Raw genomic sequence first — 27,535 nt, 5'->3', positions numbered from 1 at the left:
AGTGGGGTGGCAGAGTCATACATGACTGATCAGCTAACACTTTCAGTTCATTTTTCAAACAACATACATAAGAAATAAAGGTGCATCCTTGTATCCTTTTTAATAAAGACACAACGCAGAGAGGCTCTACTTCACTCAGGATACACTGAGGGTTGTTGGGTAAGTATAAACAATATCCAGTTTCTCCAGGAAAAAATAAATAAAGAAAGATTCTCTCTTAATTAAACTAAGTCCTAACACAGAGAATAAGTGCTTTCTTATAATATGTGTGACCACAACACCAATCCTCCCTGTATTAACCCAGTTTCTTTCTCTTTACAAAGAGATTCAGAATAAAACTAAAGTATCTTTGAAGCAAACAGCTCTAACTCCAAAACCTCACTTTCAAACTGACAACAGTGACTGTCTGAAGAAAGCCTGAATGACTTGAATTCCTCTTACAGGAATTATTATACATGATGAGAGATGATTCTGGTATCTGCATCTTTGCATTGTTGGTCAGTGCTAAACACCTTTCACTGCATCATACATTCTTCTGGTTAAGCACGTAACAACAAGAAGAGTGAACAAGAAGGCACTGTTTGAAACACTTTGCATGGATGGGCTCACTTCACTCTTGCACAACCTCTGGAGCAGATACCACCACTCTGTTCATCTGGAAAAGGGCTCTGGCATCCTTTGGGGTCATCCTTTGGAGGAGCAACTGGCTGGGGCTCCTATCCAGAGTCCTGGGTCACTAACAGTGGGTGATCCTGGCAAGTTATTTGAGCCCGTTAACTTTAATTTCCTCATCAGATATAAAAAAGGCAGAGAGCATATGACGTCTACTGTCCTTTCAAACTATGAATAGTCACTGCTTTCATAGAAGCCCAAAGCCAAGCGCCTATAAAGAGCCAGTGTTTATTTCTCCAGTGCAGTCACGTCTTGAATGTCAGGCCTGGGTATCTTATCTCTTGAAGATGTGTTGCTCCAATGAGTTGGGGGTCCTCAAAAACTAGTTACATCAGAAAGAAAGCAAAAAAGCAAGGAAAAAAAAAAGCCTGGACAGACAGGGTTGCTTGCCAAATCCAATTTCACCACATGTGGCTCCAGTTACCTCAAGGAGTGTCAAGAAAATTTTAAAGTAAAATTAATTCATTCTCATTTTAAAGTATGAGGGGGAAATGTCATTTTTCTTTCTAAAATGGGATGAAAAAAATAAATATCTGATCCTCATTTATCAAAGTGGTATCTGCATGTTGTTAAAGTCTTTTATTTTTATTCTTTTGACATGCTGTTCACTTAAACTGTTAAAAAAAAATAAGGCTGTTATGTTTATAATGGCCTAGAAAGAAAATTATATCCAAGAAGCTTTATAGCTCTTAAAGTATGTCATCCTCTCCTATACCACACCCTAACAGTGAGGACAATAATTTACTCATAAAAATTGATAGCTGGCATTTGTATGCAAGTTATTCAGCTATTGCATGAGAATTAAAATAAAATTATCTTCTCACCAAAAGAGTTAGTAATCACCCGAGGCTAAGGCTGAGGTTGAGTTCAGAGGAATCTGGGTTCTGAGGATCTTTATTTTCTATGAAATTAGTAACTTCCTTGCACATTAAATAAATTACACACAACCTTAAATACCTATTTTGAAAACACAGACCCGCCCCAGAGGTCTAAAAATAGATCTTTCTTCTCAAAAATCAGTCCATTTTGACCACTTTGGCTTTTGTCATTGTCAGAAATGTTTTTCCAAAGACCTGATTGCCTCTTTTCCAGCCGGCACACTGCCCAGAGACGGTGTTCTTGTAGCTGCAGCCCCTGGGGCTGGACAACTCATACATCAGTCAGAGAGGAAGAGATGAGAGGGAGGAGGAGGAGAGGGTGGCATGGGGGAGCAGGGGGTGGAGAGAGGGAGGGAGAGAGAGAAAGAGAGAAAAGAAGGAACCTACAAATAGTCTCTGTTGTCCCGTTTGTCTCTCAGACTCTAAGCCTGTTTCAGAAGAGAATGAGTTTTGATAGAATGTCTTGCCTCTCTGAGTCTGTGACACATCTTTGACTTTGCCAGCACACACTAGGGATCTATCCTATTCTATTACCCATCAGTCTAGTCATCTGTCCTCCTTTCCCCAACCCAACTACCTTCTGATTCTGTGTGTGTGTGTGTATCAATCTATACCACATGGATGTGCACATGTGTGATGAATAATACTGCAGTTAAAAGTTATAAAGATTTATGCATACACCAAAATACTCTGAAGCACAACTAGTTCAAATATCTTCTGAATTCTCAAAATCAGGAAGAGGAAGTTGCATATTGCACTAGAGGTCATAAATATAAACTCCAGAAGTTATTGCTTATTTCTGGAAAATACTTTAATCAGTGCAGATCTATTGTACAACTTAAATTTACACTTGCATGGTTTTCCCATGATAAAAATTGTTTATGATCATAGATTTTTTTTTTTAATTCAGGAAAAGACAATAAAGAGAGGAGAAAAAAATATTCCTCAACAGAGAATTTTAAAAAATTCTAGAAATATAATAGTAGAAAGTTACTACTAACAGTTTGGTGTGTTTGCTCCTAGTGTTCACACATAGCTTTAATAGTTACAATCTTAGGTTCTACACAATTTTCTGTCATTGTATTTTTCACTAAAAATAAAATGAAACAACTGTTACACGGTCTTTGAAAACCTTGTCTTGAATGCCTGTAAATAATTACATTGAATGGAATATCATAATTTACATATCCCATTTCTCATTGTTGTGTGTATCACAGAGCAGTGAGTCTCATCCATCTGCTTAGTGTCTGTGAGACCCTGAGGCCAGTTATTTAACTTCCTTGCACTTCAGTCTTCTCATCTATAAAATGGCCATGATAGAGGCACCTTCCACATGGTGATGTTGAAAAGAGAATGAGTGAAGTGTGTGCTCTAGTGACTGTGATGATCCTTTCTGTTCATGGGGACTCTCAGCTGTCTCTCCATCCACCACATCTTCTGTTCCATGAAGTGGTTCCTTTCCTGACTGTAATACAGTATGGCCGTCTCTGTCTTTCCCTGTGCAGACAACTGCCCTCCCTGCAAGGGTCCAATGCTTAGAGTTTTCAAACTCTATTGTTTGTCTCTTGACTTATTCTTGGTTGTACCTTTTCTCCCTTCAACTATTTTGAGCTCTTGGAAAGCAGTAGAAAGTCAATAATTTTCCTTATATGCCAAAACATACTACCACTCCAGCTCAATAATGCACAGGTTAAAAAAAAATAATACACAGGTACCAGGTACAAATTCATACCTATTGATGAATATCAATTTCCCAGGGTTTTGGCATAGATTGATGTCAGAGGATTGACTGAAAGAGGAGGTGGAACATTCCTTTCATCATTTTTTAGGTCTCCAGGGTTCAGATGGTCCATGGATGGGTTAGTCAATGGGAACCGGGCTGAGACAATGATTATTCCAAGACCAGTTAGGGAAGATAAGAGGGGGTCCGAGTCAGAGCTCCAGGGTAAGATGGTGCCAACATCAGGGCTCTTCTCAGAGGCCCACAGACAGACAGGTGATGACAAAGCCAGCTCCCACTTCAGGCTGCACAGCTGGCACCAGGTGGCTGATTCCCAGGCTGGGAGAGGTGGAAACGGCCCCAGGCAGACTGCATGTCTCTGAAGTGGGCCTTCTGCCAAAAAAGAACTCCATCAACTCCTGACTGTGCAGGACCCTCCTCCAGCTGCAGGCATTTCCAGCCTCAGTTTGGAGGAAATTCATGCTCATTGTTGATTATTTTATTTATATGTCTTTTATCCCTTTATGTTCATCAAAGGCTTGAATTTTAAGTATTTGTGTGGATGTTTATTTCATTTCAATTTATTTATCAGTCTTATTTTTCTGATTTAACAATTTGAAGTCTGACTTCATCTCATTGCCTTCTACCTGCTTTCACTGAGGGTAGTTGTGTGCAGGTTTGTTTGGGGTTTTTTTGCTTTTTTAAAATTTTGCTACTTTGAACTCCTTCAGTTGGTTCTTTGTCATTGCTGAGTTGCTAAGTCATCTCGGACTCTTTGCAACCCCATGGACTGTAGCTTTCCAGTTTTCTCTGTCCATGGGGTTCTCTGGGCAAGAATATTGGAGTGGGTTGCCATTTCTTTCTCCATTTTTGTCATTAATAATACTTTAAAAATACATTATTTTTATAGTACCTTTATATGCTGCATTTTAAATAGCACCTTGCTCCTTGCACCTATTAGCTGATTGAATTCTCACAGCAACTATATGATGTAGAAACCTTTGCTATTCCTATTTCCCAGGTGGGTAGATTGGGTTAAGTAATTTGATAACGCCATGCAACCAGCAAATAGCAAAATACTGATCTGAACTCCAGATTTTCTTTGGAATTCACCCTTAAATCACTCCCTATGGTGCTAACCTGTAAGAGTAATGGCCAACACCACTTTCAGGCTTACTGTGTGCCTGGCCTGTGTGAGGTGCTTTGCATGTGTTGCCTAATTTAAGCCGGGAGTAGAGAATGTTGTTGTCCCAGTTTCCTAATGAGAACACTAATGCTGGAAATATTTAAATCCTGCCTCTGCTTCGCAGCAGCAGACCTGGGATCTGAATCCAGATGTGTGGACTCCAGAGGGTGCTTCCATAATCATCTTGCAGATCATCTTCATTTTTTTTCATGACTTTTTAAAATAACACAGGCATTAAAACTATGGGTTTATTTGACTCATCTTGAAGGAGAATTGTAAAATTCTAAAGGAAAAACAATAAAAGCTAAATTCTCTATAATGTCAATAGTACAATAGGATCTTGGCACACAATCCTGGTAAAAGGATCAAAGCAAGGACCGGAGCCTGTCTGCACCTCCACAAGGTTGGGGCTGGCAGTGCACCCCAATAGAAAGCTTAGGTTTCCGGACTCTTGGCTCATGCAGACTTGGAACTTTACCCACAAGCTTTGAGTTTTGATTGAACTTTAATGGTTCTTTTCTGTTTGGATGCCGGCACCCAGAGACCTCCAGATCATAGGCATAAAGTCTTGTAAGTCAAATGATGAAGAAATAAGAATTAGCAAACATCAGGTGCTCCCCAGGAGAGCTTCCAGGAGCCCATCAGCTCCCTAGTTCAAGTACCTTGTCATGGCGGGAAGGGTTAATGAATAAACTGACTGGACCTGGAGGATGTATAGCTTTAAGGCTCTTATGGCTAAGTCATGTCATAACTCTAAGTATCTTTGGGAAGTGATACAGCAGTAGCTTCCTTTCCCTGTTCCCCCAATCATTAGGAAGGAGAAATAAATTTGTAAAGGGAAATAAAAAGCAAAAGGAAAGTGAAGAAGTAAAAGACAAAGATCATATGATATCACTTATGTTTAGAATCTTTAAAAAAAAAGATAAAATGAACTTATTAATAAGATACAAACAGATTCATTGACTTAGAGAATGAGTTTATGATTAGCAGGGGGGAAAGGTCGGGGAGAGGGATAGATTGGGAGTTTGGGATTGACACACTGCTATATTGAAAATAAAATGCTTTTCTATGGCAGTGAAAAAAAAAAAACAAAGGAAAGCTAGCTTTTCTTGATCACTGAGTGAGAATGTACATTATTTCATTGAATATCTGCTGCAGAGTTAAAAGGGAAATGTTATTATTCCAATTTCACAGTTGAAGGTATTGAGACTTGGAGAAGTGAAGCAGGATCATCAGCCAACAAGAGGTAGCACCTACATAAAATCTTACTTCCACCCAAGTCAGGCTAAATCACTATGCAGACTTCCTGGGAAGACAGGTGACATGTAGCCCCATTCCTCAGACCAGGAGCAGGCCAGTACAACACAGCAAGCATAAGAGATTCTAGTCTTGCACTGGTGGCCAGAGAAAGGGCACCCAGGAGCGTGGCAGATGCAACAGATTGAAGCTGTGAGTGGGTCTAGTTAAAACAATGCAGCGATTTTCCATGTGTGCTGGGACCTGAGTTAGAGGCTAGGGAGATGGAAGGTGGAGCAGAAGTGAGGAAGGACACCTAAGAAATTGAGACCCTGGGCTGTACTGCCAGGAGCTGGGGAAGAGGCAAGGGAACGACTGTCATGAACTTGGTTGCACATGGTGTTACAGAACCTGGACAACCACTGTGAGATTACGTGTACTGCTCGTGTCACATTTGGTCTTAAGTAAAACGAGCCTGACTTTCAAAAACAGAGATAATTTTAAAAAGAAGGAAAGAAACAAAAATAATCTTTAACCTTGTAGCCCCAAATAGCACCAGTTGACATAGAGGAAAAATGAAATTGCTACATGTGCATGCTTAGGATATTCAAAGTGTGAGAGAGGCAGGAAATTAAAAGTCATCTGCCTCCTTCTGACTCTCAGCTCTCAACCGTCACACAATTAGCAATGTTTGTTCTTACCTAAATGTATGCATTTATCAGTATCCAAACATCAGAGATCTCTCTATATTTTTACATATTTTGCATAATATATTTATATAGTACATGTATGTAATTCTTTTTCACAAGAAACTGTAATACAGCATTCATCTCCACTTGATATTTACACTCTAATTACACTTTTTTTGTAGATCTTTCCACATAAGCATGCACCTCGAATCTCACATACTTTCATTGGTTACTTATGTGTTCATCATTTGAATGTGACAGTTTTAACCAGTTCCTTATTGATGGTCACTTTGCTTCCACTATTCCCCCCAAATTACAAACAATCCCATATTGAATAACCTTGTATCTCTTCTTTGGTGAATGTTTCAGTTCAGTTGAGTTCAGTTCAGTTGCTCAGTCGCTCAGTCCTGTCCAACTCTTTGTGACCCCATGAATTACAGCACGCCAGGCCTCCCTGTCCATCACCAACTCCCAGAGTTCACTCAGACTCACGTCCATCGAGTCGGTGATGCCATCCAGACATCTCATCCTCTGTCATCCCCTTCTCCTCCTGCCCCCAATCACTCCCAGCATCAGAGTCTTTTCCAATGAGTCAACTCTTCGCATGAGGTGGCCAAAGTACTGGAGTTTCAGCTTTAGCATCAGTCCTTTCTAAGAAATCCCAGGGCTGATCTTCTTCAGAATGGACTGGTTGGATCTCCTTGCAGTCCAAGGGACTTACATATGGTCAAAAGATAAATTCCTGTAAGTGATCTCCATCAAAGGGAGCAAGTTCTGGCAGGTGCCACCAAACTGTCTTCTAGAAAGGTTATCCCAACATAAATGCCCATCAACGGTGTATATAAAGCCAACTTCCTCATGCATCATCAAATCCTTTAATAATTGGCCATCTAAGCTACCAAAATTACTGTTGCTTTTATTAAATTATAACAGAAATTATTCCTTCTTTACTGGCAGCTTATTCATAAGCCTCACACATTTTTTTGATTGAATTGTTACTTATTGATTTTTATGTTCTTTGTTAATTAAAAAATATGAGACTTTTGTGATATGTGTAACAAATATTTTTCCTTAGGTTTTTTCCTGTCTTTTTGCTTTCTGTATATAATTTTGCTTGCAGATATTTTAAATTTTTAAATCATCAGCATTGCCAGTCTATGCTTTTATGGTTTCTAAATAATGTATCTGCTCTGTAAATGCTTATTGCACTTCTTGTCTTCCAAAACTTAATGTAACTTTGTGTTTTCATATAATTAAGTGTTTTGTCTAATTGTAACATCTTTTCTAAAATGGGTAATCCAGCTTATCTTTTTCCATGCAATTGTCCTAAAACTACTAAAAATATAATCTCTCTTTTTCCTGATTTTAAGTTGTTGCTTTATCTTCTATATAGAGCCCACATATATTTGTGTCTATTTCTGTTCTCTCCATTTTACTCCATTAACTTTTCTTCCTGAAATTATTTTCTTCAGGTCTCCAAAGTACATTATTTATTGTGACTGCATATTTTAATATTTAGTAAACCTAGCAATGGCACCCCACTCCAGTACTCTTGCCTGGAAAATCCCATGGATGGAGGAGTCTGGTAGGCTGCAGTCCATGGGGTCGCTGAGAGTTGGACATGACTGAGCAACTTCACTTTCACTTTTCACATTCATGCATTGGAGAAGGAAATGGCAACCCACTCCAGTGTTCTTGCCTGGAGAATCCCAGGGACGGGGGAGCCTGGTGGGCTGCCATCTATGGGGTCTCACAGAGTCAGACACAACTGAAGTGACTTAGCAGTAGCAGCAGCAGTCTTCTTTCATTTTTCTGTTTTTCCAGAAGTTTTGATATTTATTTTCCAGCTAAATGTCACATAATATATTTTAATTAAGATTGCAGTTTAGAGACTAATTTTAAAAAAATGATAGCTTTTTATCAAAGAATTCATTGTATCTTTTTTCACAGTATAACTGTTTTTGAGACTCTTAAACTCTTCTGTTTAGGAATTGCATATATGTTAAATTAACTTTAGTTATAGATATTATATCTTTAGTTGCCATTATTAGTGGGATTTTTATTCTGCTATGTTTTCTGATTTTTGCTTCTCCACAGAAAAATGTGTTGATTTTCGTGCACTCATTTATTAACTAACACCCTATAGGATTGTTTCTTCCACGTTGAATTTTTTTCTAAGCTTTAAAGTATATATATTTTCTTTTTTTTCACTTATGCATTTTTTTAAATTTTATTTTTTATTGAAGGATAATTGCTTTACAGAATTTTGTTGTTTTCTGTCAAACCTCAACATGAATCAGCCATAGGTGTACATATATCCCCTCCCTTTTGAACCTCCCTCCCTTCTCCCACCCCATCCCTTCCCTCTAAGTTAATACAGAGCCCCTGTTTTGAGTTTCCTGAGTCATACAGCAAATTCCCATTGCATATCTATTTTACATATGGCAATGTACGTTTCCATGTTACTCTTTCCATACATCTCATCCTCTCCTCCCCTCTCCCCATGTCCGTAAGTTTGATCTCTATATCTGTTCCTCTGTTGCTGCCCTGTAAATAAATTCTTCAGTACCATTTTTCTAGATTCAATATATTTGCATTAGAATACGATATTTATCTTTCTCTTTCTGACTCACTTTACTCTGTATAATAGGTTCTGGGTTCATCCACCTCATCAGAATTGACTCAAATGTGTTCCTTTTTATGGCTGAGTAATATTCCATTGTGTATATATACCACAATTTCTTTATCTATTCATGTTGATGGACATCTAGGTTGCTTCCATGTTCTACCTATTGTACATAGTGCTGCAATGAACAATGAGATACATGTGTCTTTTTCAGTTTTGGTTTCCTTGGGGTATATGCCTAGGAGTCGGATTGCTGGGTCATATGGTGGTTTTATTCCTAGTTTTTTAACTCCATACCATCTTCCAGAGTGACTGTATTAATTTACATTCCCACCAACAGTATAAGGGCATTTCCTTTTCTGTACACCCTCTCCAGCATTTATTCTTTGTAGACTTTTTGATGATGGCCATTCTGATCAGTGTGAGATGATATTTCACTGTGGTTTTGATTGGCATTCCTCTAATAATGAGAGATGTTGAGCATCTTTTCATGTGTTTGTTAGCCATCTGTATGTCTTCTTTGGAGAATGTCTTTTTAAGTCTTTCTCCCACTTTTTGATTCAGTTGCTTGTTTTCCTGGTATTGAGCTGCTTGTATATTTTGGAAATTAATCCTTTGTCAGTTGCTTCACTTGTTATTTTCCCCCATTCTGAGGGTTGTCTTTTCACCTTGCTTATAGTTTCCTTTGCTATGCAAAAGCTTTTAAGTTTAATCAGGTCCCACTTGTTTACTTTTGTTTTTATTTCAGTTACTCTAGGAAGTGGGTCATAGAGGATCTTGCTTTGATTTATGTCATGAAGTGTTCTTCCTATGTTTTCCTCTAAGAGTTTTATAGTTTCTAGTCTTACATTTAGGTCTTTAATCCATTTTGAGTTTATCTTTCTGTATGGTGTTAGGAAGTGTTCTAATTTCATTCTTTTACATGTAGCTGTCCAGTTTTCCCAGCACCATTTATTGAAGAGGCTGTCTTTGCCCCATTATATGTCCTTGCCTCCTTTGTCAAAAATAAAGCACCCATAGGTGCATGGGTTTATTCCTGGGCTTTCTATTTTGTTCCATAGGTCTATATTTCTGTTTTTGTGCCAGTACCATACTGTCTTGATGACTGTAACTTTGTAGTATAATCTGAAGTCAGGAAGGCTGATTCCTCCAGCTCCATTCTTCTCTCTCAAGACTGCTTTGGCTATTCAGGGTCTTTTGTGTTTCCATATGAAGTGTGAAATAGTTTGTTCTAGTTCTGTGAAAAATGCCATTGGTAATTTGATAGGGATCACATTGAATCTGTAGATTACATTTGGTAGTATAGTCACTTTCACAATGTTAATTCTTCCTACCCAGTAACATGGAATATTTTTATCTGTTTATGTCTTATTTGATTTCTTTCATTAGTGTCTTATAATTTTCTGTGTATAGTTTTTTTGTATCCTAAGGTAAGTTTATTCCTAGGTATTTAATTCTTTTTGTTGCAATGGTGAATGGGATTGATTCCTGAATTTCTCTTTCTGATTTTTCATTGTTAGTATATAGAAATGCAAGTGATTTCTGTGTATTGATTTTGTATCCTGCAACTTTGCTAAATTCACCGATTAGTCCTAGTAATTTTCTGATACTATCTTTAGAGTTTTCTATATGCAGTATCATGTCATCTGCAAACACTGAGAGCTTTACTTCTTCTTTTCTGATCTGGATTCCTTTTATTTCTTTTTCTTCTCTGACTGCTATAGCTAGGATTTCCACAACTATGTTGAATAATAGTGGTGAAAGTGGAAGTGGATATTCCCCTGATCTTAAGGGAAATGCTTTCAGTGTTTCACCATTGAGGACAACATTTGCTGTAGGCTTATTGGAGAAGGAAATGGCAACCCACTCCAGTATTCATGCCTGGAAAATTCAATGGATGGAGAAGCCTGGTGTAGGCTTATCATATAGGGCCTTTACTATGTTGAGGTAGGTTCTTTCTATGCCCATTTTTTGAAGCATTTTAATCATAAATGGGTGCTGAATTTTGTCAAAGGCTTTTTCTGCATCTACTGAGATGATCATATGGTTTTCATCTTTCAGTTTGTTAATATGGTATATCACATGGATTGATTTGCATATATTGAAGAATTCTTGCATCCCTGGAATAAACCCATCTTGATCATTGTGTAACATGAGCTCTTTGATGTGTTGCTGAATTCTGTTTATTATGTTATTTCTGAACATAGATTTTTGCATCTATGTTCATCAGTGATATTGGCCTGCAGTTTTCTTTTTTTGTGTTGTCTTTGTCTGGTTTTGGTATCAGGGTGGTGGTGGCCTTGTAGAATGGGTTTGGGAGTGTTCCTTCCTCTGCAATTTTTAAAAAGAGTTTTAGAAGGATAGGCATTAGCTCTTGTCTGAATGTTTGATAGAACTCTCCTGTGAGGCCATCTGGTCCCAGGCTTTTGTTTTTTGGGATATTTTTGATCACAGCTTCAATTTCAGTGCTTGTGATTGGGTTGTTCAGAATTTCTATTCTTCCTGATTCAGTCTTGGAAGATTGAACTTTTCTAAGAATCTGTCCATTTCTTTCAGGTGATCTATTTTATTGCCATATAGTTGTTCACAATAGTCTCTTATAATCCTTTGTATTTTTGCATTGTCTGTTGTAACCTCTACTTTTTCATTTCTGATTTTCTTGATTTGATTCTTTTTTTCCTGATGAGTCTGGCTAAAGGTTTGACAATTTTATCTTCTCAAAGAACCAGCCTTTAATTTTATTAATCTTTATTATTTTTTATTTCATTTCTTTTTCATTTATTTGCTTGGATCTTTATGATTTCTTTCCTTGGGTTGGGGGGGGGGTGTTGTTCTTCTTTTTCCAGTTGTTTTGGGTGTAAAGTTAGGTTGTCTATTTAATATTTTTCTTGTTTCTTGAGGTCGGATTGTATTGCTATAAACTTCCCTCTTAGAACTGTTTTTGCTGCATCCCATAGCTTTCGAGTTGTCATGTTTTCATTGTCATTTGTTTCTAGAAATTTTTTGGTTTTCCTTTTGATTTCTTTAGTAACCTGTTGGTTATTTAGAAACATGTTGTTTAATCTCCATGTGTTTGTCCTTCTTACAGTTGTTGTTTTTTTTCTTGTAATTTATATCTAGTCTCATAGTGTTGTGGTTCAAGAAGATGCTTGACACAATTTCAATTTTCTTAAATGTACTGAGGTTTGATTTGTGACCCAAGATGTGGTCTATCCTGGAGAATGTTCCACGTGCACTTGAGAAGACAGTATATTCTTTTGCATTTGGATGGAATGTCCTGAAGATATCAATGAGATCCATCTCATCTAATGTATCTTTTAAGACTTGTGTTTCCTTATTAGTTTTCTGTTTTGATGATCTGTCCATTGGTGTGAGTGAGGTGTTAAAGTCTCTTACTTTTACTGTGTTACTGTCAGTTTCTCCTTTTATGTCTGTTAGTGTTTGTCATATGTATTGAGGGGCTCCTGTGTTGGGTGCATAGATATTTACAATTGTTATGTCTTCCTCTTGGATTGATCCCTTGATCATTATGTATTGTCCTTCCTTATCTCTTATATCTTTAAGGTCTATTTTGTCTGATATGAGGGTTGCTACTCCAGCTTTCTTTTGCTTCCCATTCGCATGAAATATACTTTTCCATCCTCCCACTTTCAATCTAAATGTGTCTTTAGGTTTGAAGTGGGTTTTAAAGTATCATATATTTTCTGAGTCTATAATTATATGTCTAAAAATAACAAAGTCACCACTTTCTTTTAAGCATTTATATCTCTTATTTTTCTCTTGTCCTGTTAAAACAGCTAATACTTTTAGCAAATTATTAGATAGTAATTATGATATTGTCTTTGTTTCATTCCTAGTTTTAAAGGAAACATTTCTACTAGCTTTCTCTAAATATGATACTGACTTTTGGTTTGAACACACAGACAGAGATATTTATTTCTGTTTTACTATGACTTTTTTGGTTACTATTCTCATAGTTAGGAATAAGTATTACTTCTTTATTTTATCATATTAAGAACCTGGTCTATCTATTCCTGTTTTTACTGTTTTTTTTTTTTTCTTTTTAATTTCAGGAATAAATATTTACTTAGCAAAGTTCCTTTTTAATACATGTTGATACTATCAATTTTTGACATAATAGTGTGGTGTATTCCATTGGTAGATATTTGCATTTTGAACTCCCAGGTTGAATCCTTATTGTTGAAGCATATTATTCTTAATTTTTGTAGTCCTGAATACTCTCTTATGCTGACATTTTATCAATTCCCACTTTATGTGCATTCAGATTGATAAGTGAGATTCAGCAACAGTTGTGTTTGTGCATGAGTATTTGTATGGGTGTGTCTGTGTAAGTTGTCTTGTCAGTATTTGGTTTAATTTTACTAGTAGTTTACTTAGTGCCACCTTCACAAGCCTTTGACTCCCTTCAGGGGAAAACTGTGCCTGAATCATCCCTGACCCCTTAGCACCTAACAGTGCGTAGCATTGAAACGCCACTCAGCACTTGCTCATAGGGTTTACTTAGTGGTAGCACTGCCAAATCAAATATCATATTAGTGTAAGTCTGTTCCAAATATGGTATGGAGCATACAGATAGTAAACAATTATTTGTTGCTTATCTGAAATTCAAGTTTAGCTGGACATCTTATAATTTTGTTTGCTAAACCTGGCAACTCTAGTTTTTGGAACAAAGAAAGAAATAATACTGTCAGTTCTTACTCCAAAATGTTATTGAGAGAGACCACAGTTCCACTTATCTCTCAGAAGTGCTCCAAAGAGTCAAATGATGAAGGTTTCCTAGATGACCCCATGGACTGTAGCCTGCCAGGTTCCTCTGACCATGGGATTCTTCAGGCAAGAGTATTGGAGTAGGCAGCTATTCCCTTCTCCACGGTATCTTCCCTACCCAAGGATCCAACCTGGGTATCCTGCATTGAAGGCAGATTCTTTACAGTCTGAGTCACCAGGGAAGCCCTTTTTTCTTCTACTTTTAATTGCTAAATTTGGAAACTCTAGTTTTTGGAATAAAGAAGGAAATAGTATGGTGAACACCTGCACCAAAATGATATTGACTGAGACCACAATCCCACTGATGTCTCAGAGGCATCCATAGAGCCAGTGATGAAAATTTCCTAGTCCTAGGAGCCTCTAAGGCTGAACCTGGAAGGACTGTTTGTGGGAACTGAAACCAACACCTCTGGATATGCACTATTGGTCTGTCTCGTGGTGGGAGTGCTTGCCTGGCTCTGGAATGTTGCTATCATAAAAAGAGGGGAAAAAAAGAGTAGACCACGCTGGCTTTATGGCAATGACTAATGCAATAAAATAGAAAAACAAGTAAATGGGCATGTTTAGTGAATGAAAGTAGTGATTTCTTCTTTTTATTTCTTTCCCTTTGGCACTTGGCTGAGACACCCAGAATAAAGCTCCTAAGCCTTGTCACGCTCAATGGAAACAATAAGCAGACCAACAAAGACTTAAGTGTGGCCATGTAGACATCAAGTCATCCTTAATTAGGCCCAGAGAAAACCATTTGCTGGGCAAGCCCAGCGGAGGCCAAAGCTGGTGGCTGCCCTGCCCTCACTAGCTCCACCCTGGGGAGATGTAGGGTTGCAGCCCCATTTGGCTCCTTTCCCACAAGCTGATGCACCAGTCATCAGAAAGGAGAGAGTTCGTTTGGCTGGTATGTGGGTGGAGGCCTATCACTGAAGGGTATTTCCCAAGCAAGAAACAACTGGGGGACCTCGGGGATGGGAGAGAAGTAACAATGCTAAAATTTCCTGTTGGCTGGGCATTTAAGTGTGATAAGTCCTCTATCTCATTTGTTTTGTCTTTTAATCAAAATAATCCACATTTCTTAGCCTTTCATTATGTGTCCCTTCCTATTTCTCAGGCTCATCCCTCAGTATTATCCCCCTACCCTTGCCAAGTATAATCTGCTCTTTCTCACTTCCCAGGAGGTTCCTCTGTCCATGGGATTCTCCAGGCAAGAATACTGGAGTAGACAGCCATTCCCTTCTCCATGGTATCTTCCCTACCCAAGGATCCAACCCGGGTATCCTGCATTGCAGGCAGGCAGAAGATTTCTCACTTTCCAGGAGGCACCATGTTCTCACCTGGACCCTTGAGCATACTTTTGGCTCTGCTTGTAGATCTCTTCAAGTCATTATTGCCTCAAAGAGATATTTCCAACCCCTCCAGATGTAGTGACATGGATGCGCCTTAGTGCTCCAGCAGGGACTGGTCGTGCCTGCAAGGCAGGCCTCAGCACACACTTTGCATTGAAATTGCTCTATGTCTGTTTCTTCAACTTCTCTATGACCTTGTTGAAGGTGAGAACCATGCCCTAGATTGCTGCATACCCCTGGACCAAATCCCTTGTGCAGCAGGGCATCAATAATTAATAAGTTTTAAAAGTTCAATAAATAATGGTGCAGTCTTTCCCCAAAAGAAGAAGAAAGGATGTTCCAGGCCTGGGGCACAATCCCAAACATATTGAGCTGTGCTCAGTCTGATATGTGCTTAGTCACCCAGTCATGTCCGATTCTTTGTGACCCCATGAACAGTAGACCACCAGGCTCCTCTGTCCATGTCCTTTGTCCATATCCCAAAATACTGAAGTAGATTGCCATTTCCTTCAACACCAGTATGACATGGTAGGTACTTTATTCCATATCATTTAATCCATTGTCACTACCTAGAGGGAGCTCAGCCTTGTGCTGGCTTCCATGTGCACCTCCTGACTTTGAAAACATTGCAGTCTATAATCCAGTAAGGTGTACATCGACATGAGAACAGTCATGTATGGATGTGAGAGTTGGACTGTGAAGAAGGCTGAGTGCAGAATAACTGATGCTTTTGAACTGTGGTGTTGGAGAAGACTCTTAAGAGTCCCTTGGACTGCAAGGAGATCCAACCAGTCCATTCTGAAGGAGATCAGCCCTGGGATTTCTTTGGAAGGAATGATGCTAAAGCTGAGACTCCAGTACTTTGGCCACCTCATGCGAAGAGTTGACTCATTGGAAAAGACTCTGATGCTGGGAGGGATTGGGGGCAGGAGGAGAAGGGGATGACAGAGGATGAGATGGCTGGATGGCATCACTGACTCGATGGACGTGAGTCTGAGTGAACTCCGGGAGTTGGTGATGGACAGGGAGGGCTGGCATGCTGCAATTCATGGGGTCGCAAAGAGTCGGACACGACTGAGCGACTGAACTGAACCGAACTGAACCTATTTTTAAAAACTTACAGTATAATGAATCAACAGAGTTATGAATTGACAAGACCACATTCAGTGAAATAGCCAGAAGTTTTAAAAGGAAAAATAGTTTATTGAAAAGAAAGTCAACTGGGGTTTGAAATCAGGCTCTACTAATTATAAATTGTGTAACTTCAGGCAAGTGAGAAAAACTCACTGGAAAAAAAAAAAAAAGAAAAACTCACTGAACCTCGACTTCCTGATGTATAAAATAATGCATTCATGCTCAGTCACTTCAGTAGTGTCTGACTCTTTGTGATCCTATGGACTGTCGACTGCCAGGCTCCTCTGTCCAATGCATTCTCCAGACAAGACTACTTGAATGGGTTGTCATTTCCTCCTCCAAGGATTTCCTCCTCCCCTTTCTGACCCAGGGATTGAACCCGTGTCTCTTATGTCTCCTTCACTGGCAGGCATGTTCTTTACCACTAGCACCATATAAAGTAGGGATAATAGTAAAAGACAAGGATTAAATGAGATTATGCCTATAAAGCACTTGATACAGTACCTACTGCATAGTAATATCTCCACAAATGGCAGCAAATATTACTCTACACTGTGCTCAACCTTAGGATATTTGTGACCAGGCAGATATTTCAATGTCACATAAATGAAGATGTTAGAATATTTAGGTTTTCTTTTTCCTAGTAGTTTTTTTTTATTTTTTTTAATGGAGGAACACAGTGTGTGCTCAATGAACCATACTCCTTATGATAGTAGAGGATTGTTTTCAGTACTAACTCCTTTCCTCCTGCAAATCGGTAAGACCAGCTTAGTCTGAGTTTTTGAGAGGGCAAAACCAAGGTATTGTATGTCTGGATATGTTACTGACAGCCAAGTTCAAGTTACCACAGGTCCTGTTTATGCCTCATACTTGCTCATCCACTGTCTTTTTCCTGCTGGTCGGAAAGTAGGGGTAAGAGGATGAGGGCAGGGAGGACTAGTTTTCAAAAGAAGATATAAACCTCTGGGCTTTCTAGCACTGCTTGCACCCAAGATGTAGATTTTCCTCACTACTGTACATTTCCTTCTCATATTGTGAAAGAAAGGGTGCTATTCTTCATCTCTTTTCAGGGTAAACTTGAAAGAAGCAGCATCCTCTGGGGTCCTAGAGGAGAATTCAGCCCCTCAGAATTCCTGGGTGTGGCCATTAACTCCCCACTCTTGAGAGGGGACATCCTGAGTGCTTGCCACTCTTCTTGATATTTCCTTCTTCACTTGTCTGTCTTCTCCAATGTGCTGTGAGCCCAATGAGAACAGGGACTATATCTTGTTCATCTTTATTTCCAGCACCTAATATAGTGCCTAGCACATAGGAAATACTCAATAAGTATTTAATCTCTCTCTCTCTCTCTTTAGTCGCTAAGTCGTGTCCAACTCTTGAGACCCCAGTCTCAAGACCCTGGCAGGCTCCAGTCCATGGGATTCTCCAATCAAGAATAACTGGAGTGGGTAACCATTTCCTTCTCCAGAGGATCTTCCTGACCCAGGAATCAAACCCCGGTCTCCTGCATTGCAGGCAGATTCTTTACCAACTGAGCTAGGAGGGAAGTCCAAATAGCCTAATGAAAAAATGAACAGATAAATCAATCAGTGAGTAAATATTACAACATTGCAAGTGTGTTTTCATTCTGTTTCTGAGAGATCATCTGCATCTAGGAGCAGTCAACTCAGACTTGTTCCCACTCCTGTCTGTTAAGATACTTTGGAAGATACCTTTTATATCAGAACCATTTTCTGTATAGTATGCATGGGATTCCTGAAATAGTCCCATGTTCATGCCAGGCCAGCTGTGACATAAGTCAGGCAGTTGCAGAAAAGCCAGAGGAGCTAAACTATTCAGCAACCCTAACACTGTGATTCCTAGAGATGGACACCTAGGTCCAGGGGGGCAACAGGCATGCACACACACTGCTTCCACTCACTCTGGGCTCCCTTTTAGTAGGTTTGCTTTTATTTGTCCAATTCCATGGACATCTCCATATAGGTCTGTACATACCAGATGCAGTTTTCAGATTCTCCAGTTCAAAAATGTTCCTCTGCAAACCCATAATGGTTCTCAACTTTTTGTTTTAGAATCATCTTCCTTCACAACTTAGGTTTATCTCTCCTGTCTATCATAAATAAATAGTGCCCTCCCACAATCTCCTGGCAGCCCAGGGGATTGCACTATTACCATAAATATCCTGCTCTGGATATCTCCCTCTCATGCTTACTTCTGTCCCATCCAAATCAGGGTTAAACCAATCTCTTCCAATGTATCATGGAAATTAGACTCTTCAAAAAGAAAATCCAGCAAGATATCTGACTGTAACAAACTCCTACCCTCTGCCCTGCTGCGAGAGAGGGATGATGGGCATATCATCAAGAAAGCTGGGGAGATATTTTTAGGAAAACAACAAAAGAAATTGTTGAATAGATGTTGCCTAGAATCTGTCTAGGTGTCTAGGTGTCTAGAATCACACTAGCACAATCTTGCCAGTGTGCTAAGGAGACATATCTTAATCACACTGCAACTCTCAGTAAATATTTGACCAGTGAATGCTGAGTGATTCAAGGGCAGATGTAAAAATGTTAAGATATCTGAACATTTTACCAATTAGCTACGTATAAAAAGAAATACAAATCTGCTCAAAGACTCTGGTCTTTTATTTATTGATGACAATGGTGAGAGATATTGGGTCCAACGTTTGGTATGTAAGGTGTGTTAGATATACATCATTATGGATTGAAGGCACTTAGAGGCTGCATTTAAAACTCATTTCCTTTATTTGTGAAATCTGTGGAGAGTCCTGTTAATTACTCATTTTTGGTGAAATTTAAAACTACATCCTGAAAAGGTGACAGAGCCAAGCTGCTTGTGTGACACTGAGGTTCTTTGGCATACCAACATGATAATGGAAAGTGTTGTCCTACTATATCCAAAGGAAGAATATGTGCACTATTTAAAGTGAAAAAACAATGGCTAAAAAAATTCAACTTCTGGAAGAAACTGCTTTGTGAAGTTATGCTTTGAACATGGTCATCACTCTCAACTCAAATACATAGCTAAGATGGACTAAAAACGATAATTAAAAAGATTAAAAAGATAATCATACTAAAAAATACAATGCGTATCTCCATAGAAAAATAGAATAGAAATAACAAACAGATAAGACCTGCAGGATTCCAGATCTATATGATATGTGGGAATGGATTCATGTCCTAGGCTAACAGGCTAAAAATACCACCTCCTTCACACACACACACACACACACACACACACCTGGAGCAGGATAGCAGACTTAAGTTCACTGGTTAGAACCAGAAATTGAAGCAGGTCATTCCTGCCTGTAACTAAAAGCTAAAGAAGTTGTTGTCCACCTTGTCCTAGGGATGAAGAGAAGGTTTATGATTAAGCCTTAAGAGAAGTATCCTGCTGACTCCTTATTCCCATGAGAATGGGAAATCCAAACCACAGTATAAACCACAGTGCTGGTCTGGGTCATCCCAGGAGGAGAGAGGGACATAACTACAGAGCCATAAGACACTACATGATGAGCCAAGAGACACAGAAAGCAGAAAATAAAAATTCTTATTCAAGATGGACCTGCAAACCAAAGTCCCAGAATACATGAAGAAAAATGATTTTTTAAAAAAGTCAGCTTAAAAAAATCAAATTAGATTTTTTAAAATCCCAAATGAAATGAAAATAAGAGAGAACTCTAAAAATGACTTTAAAGTATGATTATGAAAATGTAGTAGGTGGTAGCAGACCACTGATTTTCCTGCAGCAATTTGAAAGTCTAGATAAAAAAAAATCATGTTTGTAAAGACTGGAGAGTTGTAGAAACAAAGAACTAAATGAACTAAAATTTCAGATAAAAGCCAGTCTTTCTAAGTGAATAGTCATTTTATGATTGTTGGATCTGGCTAAGAGTCAGGCCTAACCAACATAAGGGATTTGTTAGAGGAAACAGAAATGAGTAAAGCTTTTGAAAGTTGAATAGACAACATAGTTTTGGAAGTTCTGGCCACAGCAATCAGAGCAGAAAAAGAAATAAAAGGAATCCAAATTGGAAAAGAAGAAGTAAAACTCTCACTGTTTGCAGATGACATGATCCTCTACAAAGAAAATCCTAAAGACTCCACCAGAAAATTGCTAGAGCTAATCAATGAATATAGTAAAGTGGCAGGATATAAAATCAACACACATAAATCCCTTGCATTCCTATACACTAATAATGAGAAAATAGAAAGAGAAATTAAGGAAACAATTCCATTCACCATTGCAATGAAAAGAATAAAATACTTAGGAATATATCTACCTAAAGAAACTAAAGACCTATATATAGAAAACTATAAAACACTGGTGAAAGAAATCAAAGAGGACACAAATAGATGGAGAAATATACCATGTTCATGGATCAGAAGACTCAATATAGTGAAAATGAGTATACTACCCAAAGCAATCTATAGATTCAATGCAATCCCTACCAAGCTACCAACGGTATTTTTCACAGAGTTGGAACAAATAATTTCACAATTTGTATGGAAATACAAAAAACCTCAAATAGCCAAAACAATCTTGAGAAAGAACAACGGAACTGGAGGAATCAACCTGCCTGACTTCAGGCTCTACTACAAAGCCACAGTCATCAAGACACTACTGGCATGAAGACAGAAATATAAATCAATGAACCAAAATAGAAAGCCCAGAGATAAATCCATGCACCTATGGACACCTTATCTTTGACAAAGGAGGCAAGAATATACAATGGAGAAAAGACAATCCTTTAACAAGTGGTGCTGGGAAAACTGGTCAACCACCTGTAAAAGAATCAAACTAGATCACTTTCTAACACCATACACAAAAATAAACTCAAAATGGATTAAAGATCTAAATGTAAGACCAGAAACTATAAAACTTCTAGAGGAAAACATAGGCAAAACACTCTCCAACATAAATCACAGCAGAATCCTCTATGATTGACCTCCCAGAATATTGGAAACAAAAGCAAAAATAAACAAATGGGACCTAATTAACCTTAAAAGCTTCTGCACAACAAAGGAAACTATAAGCAAGGTGAAAAGACAGCCTTTAGAATGGGAGAAAATAATAGCAAATGAAGCAACTGACAAATTAATCTCAAAAATATGCAAGCAACTCCTGCAGCTCAATTCCAGAAAAATAAACGACCCAATCAAAAAATAGGCCAAAGAACTAAACAGACATTTCTCCAAAGAAGGCATACAGATGTCCAACAAACACAAGAAAAGATGCTCAACATCACTCAGTATCAGAGAAATGCAAATCAAAACCACAATGAGATACCATTTCACACCAGTCAGAATGGTTGCGATCCAAAAGTCTACAAGCAATAAATGCTGGAGAGGGTGTGGAGAAAAGGGAAGCCTCTTAAACTGTTGGTGGGAATGCAAACTAGTACAGCCACTATGGAGAACAGTGTGGAGATTCCTTTAAAAACTGGAAATAGAACTGCCATACAACCCAGCAATCCCACTGCTGGGCATACACACCGAGGAAACCAGAATTGAAAGAGACACGTGTACCTCAATATTCATCACAGCACTGTTTATAATAGCCAGGACATGGAAGCAACCTAGATGTCCATCAGCAGATGAATGGATAAGAAAGCTGTGGTACATATACACAATGGAGTATTACTCAGCCATTAAAAAGAATACATTTGAATCAGTTCTAATGAGGTGGATGAAACTGGAGCCTATTATACAGAGTGAAGTAAGCCAGAAAGAAAAACACCAATATAGTATACTAACGCACATATATGGAATTAGAAAGATGGTAACGATAACCCTGTGTACAAGACAGCAAAAGAAACACAGATGTATAGAACAGTCTTTTGGACTCTGTGGGAGAGGGAGAGGGTGGGATGATTTGGGAGAAGGGCATTGAAACATGTATAATATCATATGTGAAATGAATCACCAGTCCAGGTTTGATGCATGATACAGGATGCTTGGGGCTGGCACACTGCAATGACCCAGAGGGATGGTACGGGGAGGGAGGTGGGAGGGGGGTTCAGGATGGTGAACATGTATACACCTATGGTGGATTCATATTGATGTATGGCAAAACCAATACAGTATTGTAACATAATTAGCTTCCAATTAAAAGAAATAAATTTATATTAAAAATAATAATAATAAAAAGAAAATTGAATAGAGATGCCTGGGGCTTCCCAGGTGGCACTAGTGGTAAAGAATCTGCTTGCCAATGCAGAAGACATAAGAGAAGTGAGTTCGATCCCTGAATGGGGAAGAGCCCCTGGAGGAGAACATGGCAACCCACTCCAGTATTCTTGCCTGGAGAATCCACAGACAGAGGAGCTTGGTGGTCTACAGTTCATGGGGTTGCAAAGAGTCAGACATGACTGAAGCAGCTTGGCAAGCATGCATGCATGGAGCTGTCTTAACAATTTGGAACCTCAGGAGACATTAATGCACAATCGTTTTTTTGCATAGTTAATCTTCAAAATTTAAGGCTATATGAAATGCTAGACAAGAAATATCAGCTAGCCTTATAATATTTAGGAGAAATTATCCTGCTTGAAGAGTATGGCCTACCTCAACCATATGCCTGCCCTCCTCCACAAGACATTTGTCAAATTGGGAATCTTGAACAAAAGCTCAGGAGAAACATGCCGAAGAAGTGAAAGGAAACAGAGATGAACGAGATGAATCTTACTAAAACTTCAACTAAGTCTCAACCTGGCTCAAGTTCTGATTAGATTGAAGTGGTCAGCTGCTTACAAGTCTGCCTAAAGGTTCATAGGAGAAGAAAGAGAGAATAAAAATAGGTACTATTGTAGTGAAAACTTTGCAAAACTGATAAGAGATACCAACCTACAGATTCAGAAGCTCTAAGCAATGTAAACACAAAGAAAACCATACTTAAATGCATCAGAGTCAAGTGACTAAAAAACAGAGACAAAGAAAACTGAAGCATGCAGAGGGGCAGAGAACATGTTACTTTAAAAAAATCAACAATAAAACTGAAAGCTAACAATAAAATACTGATAAAATAATATCTTAAAATGCTGAGAGCAAATGCTCTAATCTAGAATTTTCCTTCCCTGAAAAATACTTTTCAGAAATTTAGGTAAAAACAACAACCAATAACAAACCTTGGAAATAATAAGTGTAGTCAACTTAATAAGCAAAACTTCAAGAATAAAGTTTGGATTGGACACAAAGAACAAACTGTGAAATGCAAGATAGTTCTAAGGACGTAACTCAGATTTAGCAGGAAGATAAAGATGCTAAATATAGTAAAGTGAAGCTAAAGATGTGCTTAGTGGGAATTTTATAGTCTTAAATGTATTTATTGAAAAATGATGTGTTTAGTTCAAGAAATTAGAAAGGCAGTAAAACATTAAGTGGAAGGAAGAAATAAGTAGTGATATGAACAGAAACTAATGGATTAGAAAACACACTAATAAATCAAACACATAACAAAATCAAAATCTAGTTCTTTTAAATAAGACAAATTTTAGCAAGCCCAGTCAAGCAAGTAGTAGAAAACACAAATAAATAACACTAGGAATTACAAATAAGACAAAATTATGGATATAATAGCGATTTTCTCTTTCTGTGTCTATGAAAGTGAAAAAGTGAAAGTATTAGTCATTCAGTTGTGTCCAACTCTTTGCAACCCCATGCACTGTACCCCATCAGGCTCCTCTGTCCATGGAATTCTTCAGGCAAGAATACTGGAGGGGGTTGCCATTCCCTTCTCCAGGGGATATTTCTGATCCAGGGGGTCAAACCTGGGTCTCCAGCATTGCAGGCAAATCTTTATCCTATGAGCCACCATATATACATATATATTAATATATAGTGTGTAATATGTATTGTTAATAGATGTAAAGAAATATGTATTACGGATATTATTTTAAATAAATTTTGAAACATAGAATGGTAAAGTGTCTGAAAAACATAAAGTACAAAAATTGACTAAGAGAATAACTATTTTGGTACACCCATACAATGGAATACTCAGTTCAGTTCAGTCAGTCAGTCGTGTCCGACTCTTTGCAACCCCATGAATCACAGCACATCATGCTTCCCTGTCCATCACCAACTCCCGGAGTTTACCCAAACTCACGTCCATTGAGTTGGTGATGCCATCCAGTCATCTCATCCTCTGTCATCCCCTTCTCCTCCTGCTCTCAATCTTTCCCAGCATCAGGGTCTTTTCCAATGAGTCAACTCTTCGCATCAGGTGGCCAAAGTATTGGAGTTTCTGCTTCAACATCAGTCCTTCCAATGAATACCTAGGACTGATCTCCTTTAGGATGCACTGGTTGGATCTCCTTGCAGTCCAAGGGACTCTCAAGAGTCTTCTCCAACCACAGTTTTGAACCACAGTTCAAAAGCATCAATTCTTTGGTGCTCGCTTTTTTATAGTCCAACTCTCACATCCATACATGACCACTGGAAAAATCATAGCTTTGACTAGAAGGACCTTTGTTGGCAAAGTAATATCTCTGCTTTTTAATATGCTATCTAAGTTGGTCATAACTTTCCTTCCAAGGAGTAAGTGTCTTTTAATTTCATGGCTGCAATCACCATTTGCAGTGATTTTGGAGCCCAAAAAAACTAAAGTCTGACATTGTTTCCACTGTTTCCCCATCTATTGCCCATGAAACGATGGGACCAGATGCCATGATCTTAGTCATCTGAATGTTGAGCTTTAAGCTAACTTTTTCACTCTCCTCTTTCACTTTCATCAAGAGGCTTTTTAGTTCCTCTTCACTTTCTGCTGGAAAGGTGGTGCCATCTGCATATCTGAGGTTATTGTTATTTCTCCTGGCAATCTTGATTCCAGCTTGTTTTTCTTCCAGCCCAGTGTTTCTCATGATGTACTCTGTATATAAGTTAAATAAGCAGGGTGACAATATACAGCCTTGACGTACTCCTTTTCTTATTTGGAACCAGTCTATTGTTCCATGTCCAGTTCTAACTGTTGCTTCCTGACCTGCATACAGGTTTCTCAAGAGGCAGATCAGGTCGTCTGGTATTCCCATCTCTTTCAGAATTTTCCACGGTTTATTTTGATCCACACAGTCAAAGGCTTTGGTATAGTCAATAAAGCAGAAATAGATGTTTTTCTGGAACTCTCTTGCTTTTTCCATGATCCAGCGGATGTTGGCAATTTGCCTTTCCTAAATCTGCCTTTTCTAAAACCAGCTTGAACATCTGGAAGTTCACGGTTCACGTATTGCTGAAGCCTGGCTTGGAGAATTTTGAGCATTACTTTACTAGCGTGTGAGATGAGTGCAATTGTGCAGTAGTTTGAGCATTCTTTGGCATTGCCTTTCTTTGGGATTGGAATGAAAACTGACCTTTTCCAGTCCTTTGGCCACTGCTGAGTTTTCCAAATTTGCTGGCATATTGAGTGCAACACTTTCACAGCATCATCTTTCAGGATTTGGAATAGTTCAACTGGAATTCCATCACCTTCACTAGTTTTGTTCATAGTGATGCTTTCTAATGCCCACTTGACTTCACATTCCAGGATGTCTGGCTCTAGGTGAGTGATCACACCATCGTGACTATCTGGGTCATGAAGATCTTTTTTGTACAGTTCTTCCGTGTCTTCTTTCCACCTCTTCTTAACATCTTCTGCTTCTGTTAGGTCCATACCATTTCTGTCCTTTATCGAGCCCATCTTTGCATGAAATGTTCCCTTGGTATCTCTAATTTTCTTGAAGAGATCTCTAGTCTTTCCCATTCTGTTGTTTTCCTCTATTTCTTTGCATTGATCCCTGAGGAATGGTTTCTTATCTCTCCTTGCTATTCTTTGGAACTCTGCATTCCGATGTTTATATCTTTCCTTTTCTCCTTTGCTTTTCACTTCCCTTCCTTTCACAGCTATCTGTAAGGCCTCCTCAGACAGCCATTTTGCTTTTTTGCATTTTTTTTCCCATGGGGATGGTCTTGATCCCTGTCTCCTCTACAATGTCATGAACCTCCGTCCATAGTTCATCAGGCACTCTATCATATCTAGTCCCTTAAATCTATTTCTCACTTCCACTGTATAATCATAAGGGATTTGATTTAGGTCATACCTGAATGGTCTAGTGGTTTTCCCTACTTTCTTCAATTTAAGTCTGAATTTGGCTATAAGGAGTTCATGATCTGAACCACAGTCAGCTCCCGGTCTTGTTTTTGCTGACTGTATAGAGCTTCTCCATCTTTGGCTGCAAAGAATATAATCAGTCTGATTTCAGTGTTGCCCATCTGGTGATGTCCATGTATAGAGTCTTCTCTTGTGTTGTTGGAAGAGGGTGTTTGCTATGACCAGTGCGTTCTCTTGGCAAAACTCGATTAGTGTTTGCCCTACTTCATTCCATACTCCAAGGCCAAATTTGCCTGTTACTCCAGGTGTTTCTTGACTTCCTACTTTTGCATTCCAGTCCCCTATAATGAAAAGGACATCTTTTGGGGGTGTTAGCTCTAAAAGGTCTTGTAGGTCTTCATAGAACCATTCAACTTCAGCTTCTTCAGCATTACTTGTTGGGGCATAGGCTTGGATTACCGTGATACTGAATGGAATACTATCCAGCACTAAAAAGAAACACACTGTTAAGGCTTGAAAAAATACAGAGGTATGTTAAATACATATTGCTAAGTGAAAGAAGCCAATCTGAGGTGGAGATATCCTGTATGCTGCTGCTGCTGCTAAGTCGCTTTGGTGGTGTCCAACCCTGTGAGACCCCATAGACAGCAGCCCACCAGGCTTCCCTGTCCCTGGGATTCTCCAGGAAATAACACTGAAGTGAGTTGCCATTTCCTTCTCCAATGCATGAAAGTGAAAAGTGAAAGTGAAGTCACTCAGTTGTGTCAGACTCTTCGCAACCCCATGGACTGCAGCCTACCAGGCTCCTCCAACCATGGGATGTTCCAGGCAAGAGTACTGGAGTGGGTTGCCATTTCCTTCTCCATATTCTGTATGACCAAAATATATACATGACACCCTGGAAAAGGCAAAACTATGGAGACACTTAAAAGATCACAAATTGCAAAGGGTTGTGGAAGGAGGGATGAATAGTCAGAGCATGGATTATTTTTAGGGCAGTGAAAATACTCTTTGATATTACAGTGATGGATACATGTCATTATACACTTGTTCTAACCTTTAGAACATACTGCTGCTGCTGCTGCTAAGTTGCTTCAATTGTGTCCGACTTTGTGCAACCCCATAGACAGCAGCCCACCAGGCTCCCCTGTCCCTGGGATTCTCC

Source organism: Bos indicus x Bos taurus, chromosome 2 (assembly GCF_003369695.1).
Source record: "Bos indicus x Bos taurus breed Angus x Brahman F1 hybrid chromosome 2, Bos_hybrid_MaternalHap_v2.0, whole genome shotgun sequence".
NCBI classification, from domain to species: domain Eukaryota; kingdom Metazoa; phylum Chordata; class Mammalia; order Artiodactyla; family Bovidae; genus Bos; species Bos indicus x Bos taurus.
Note: the sequence above shows the minus strand (reverse complement) of the source record.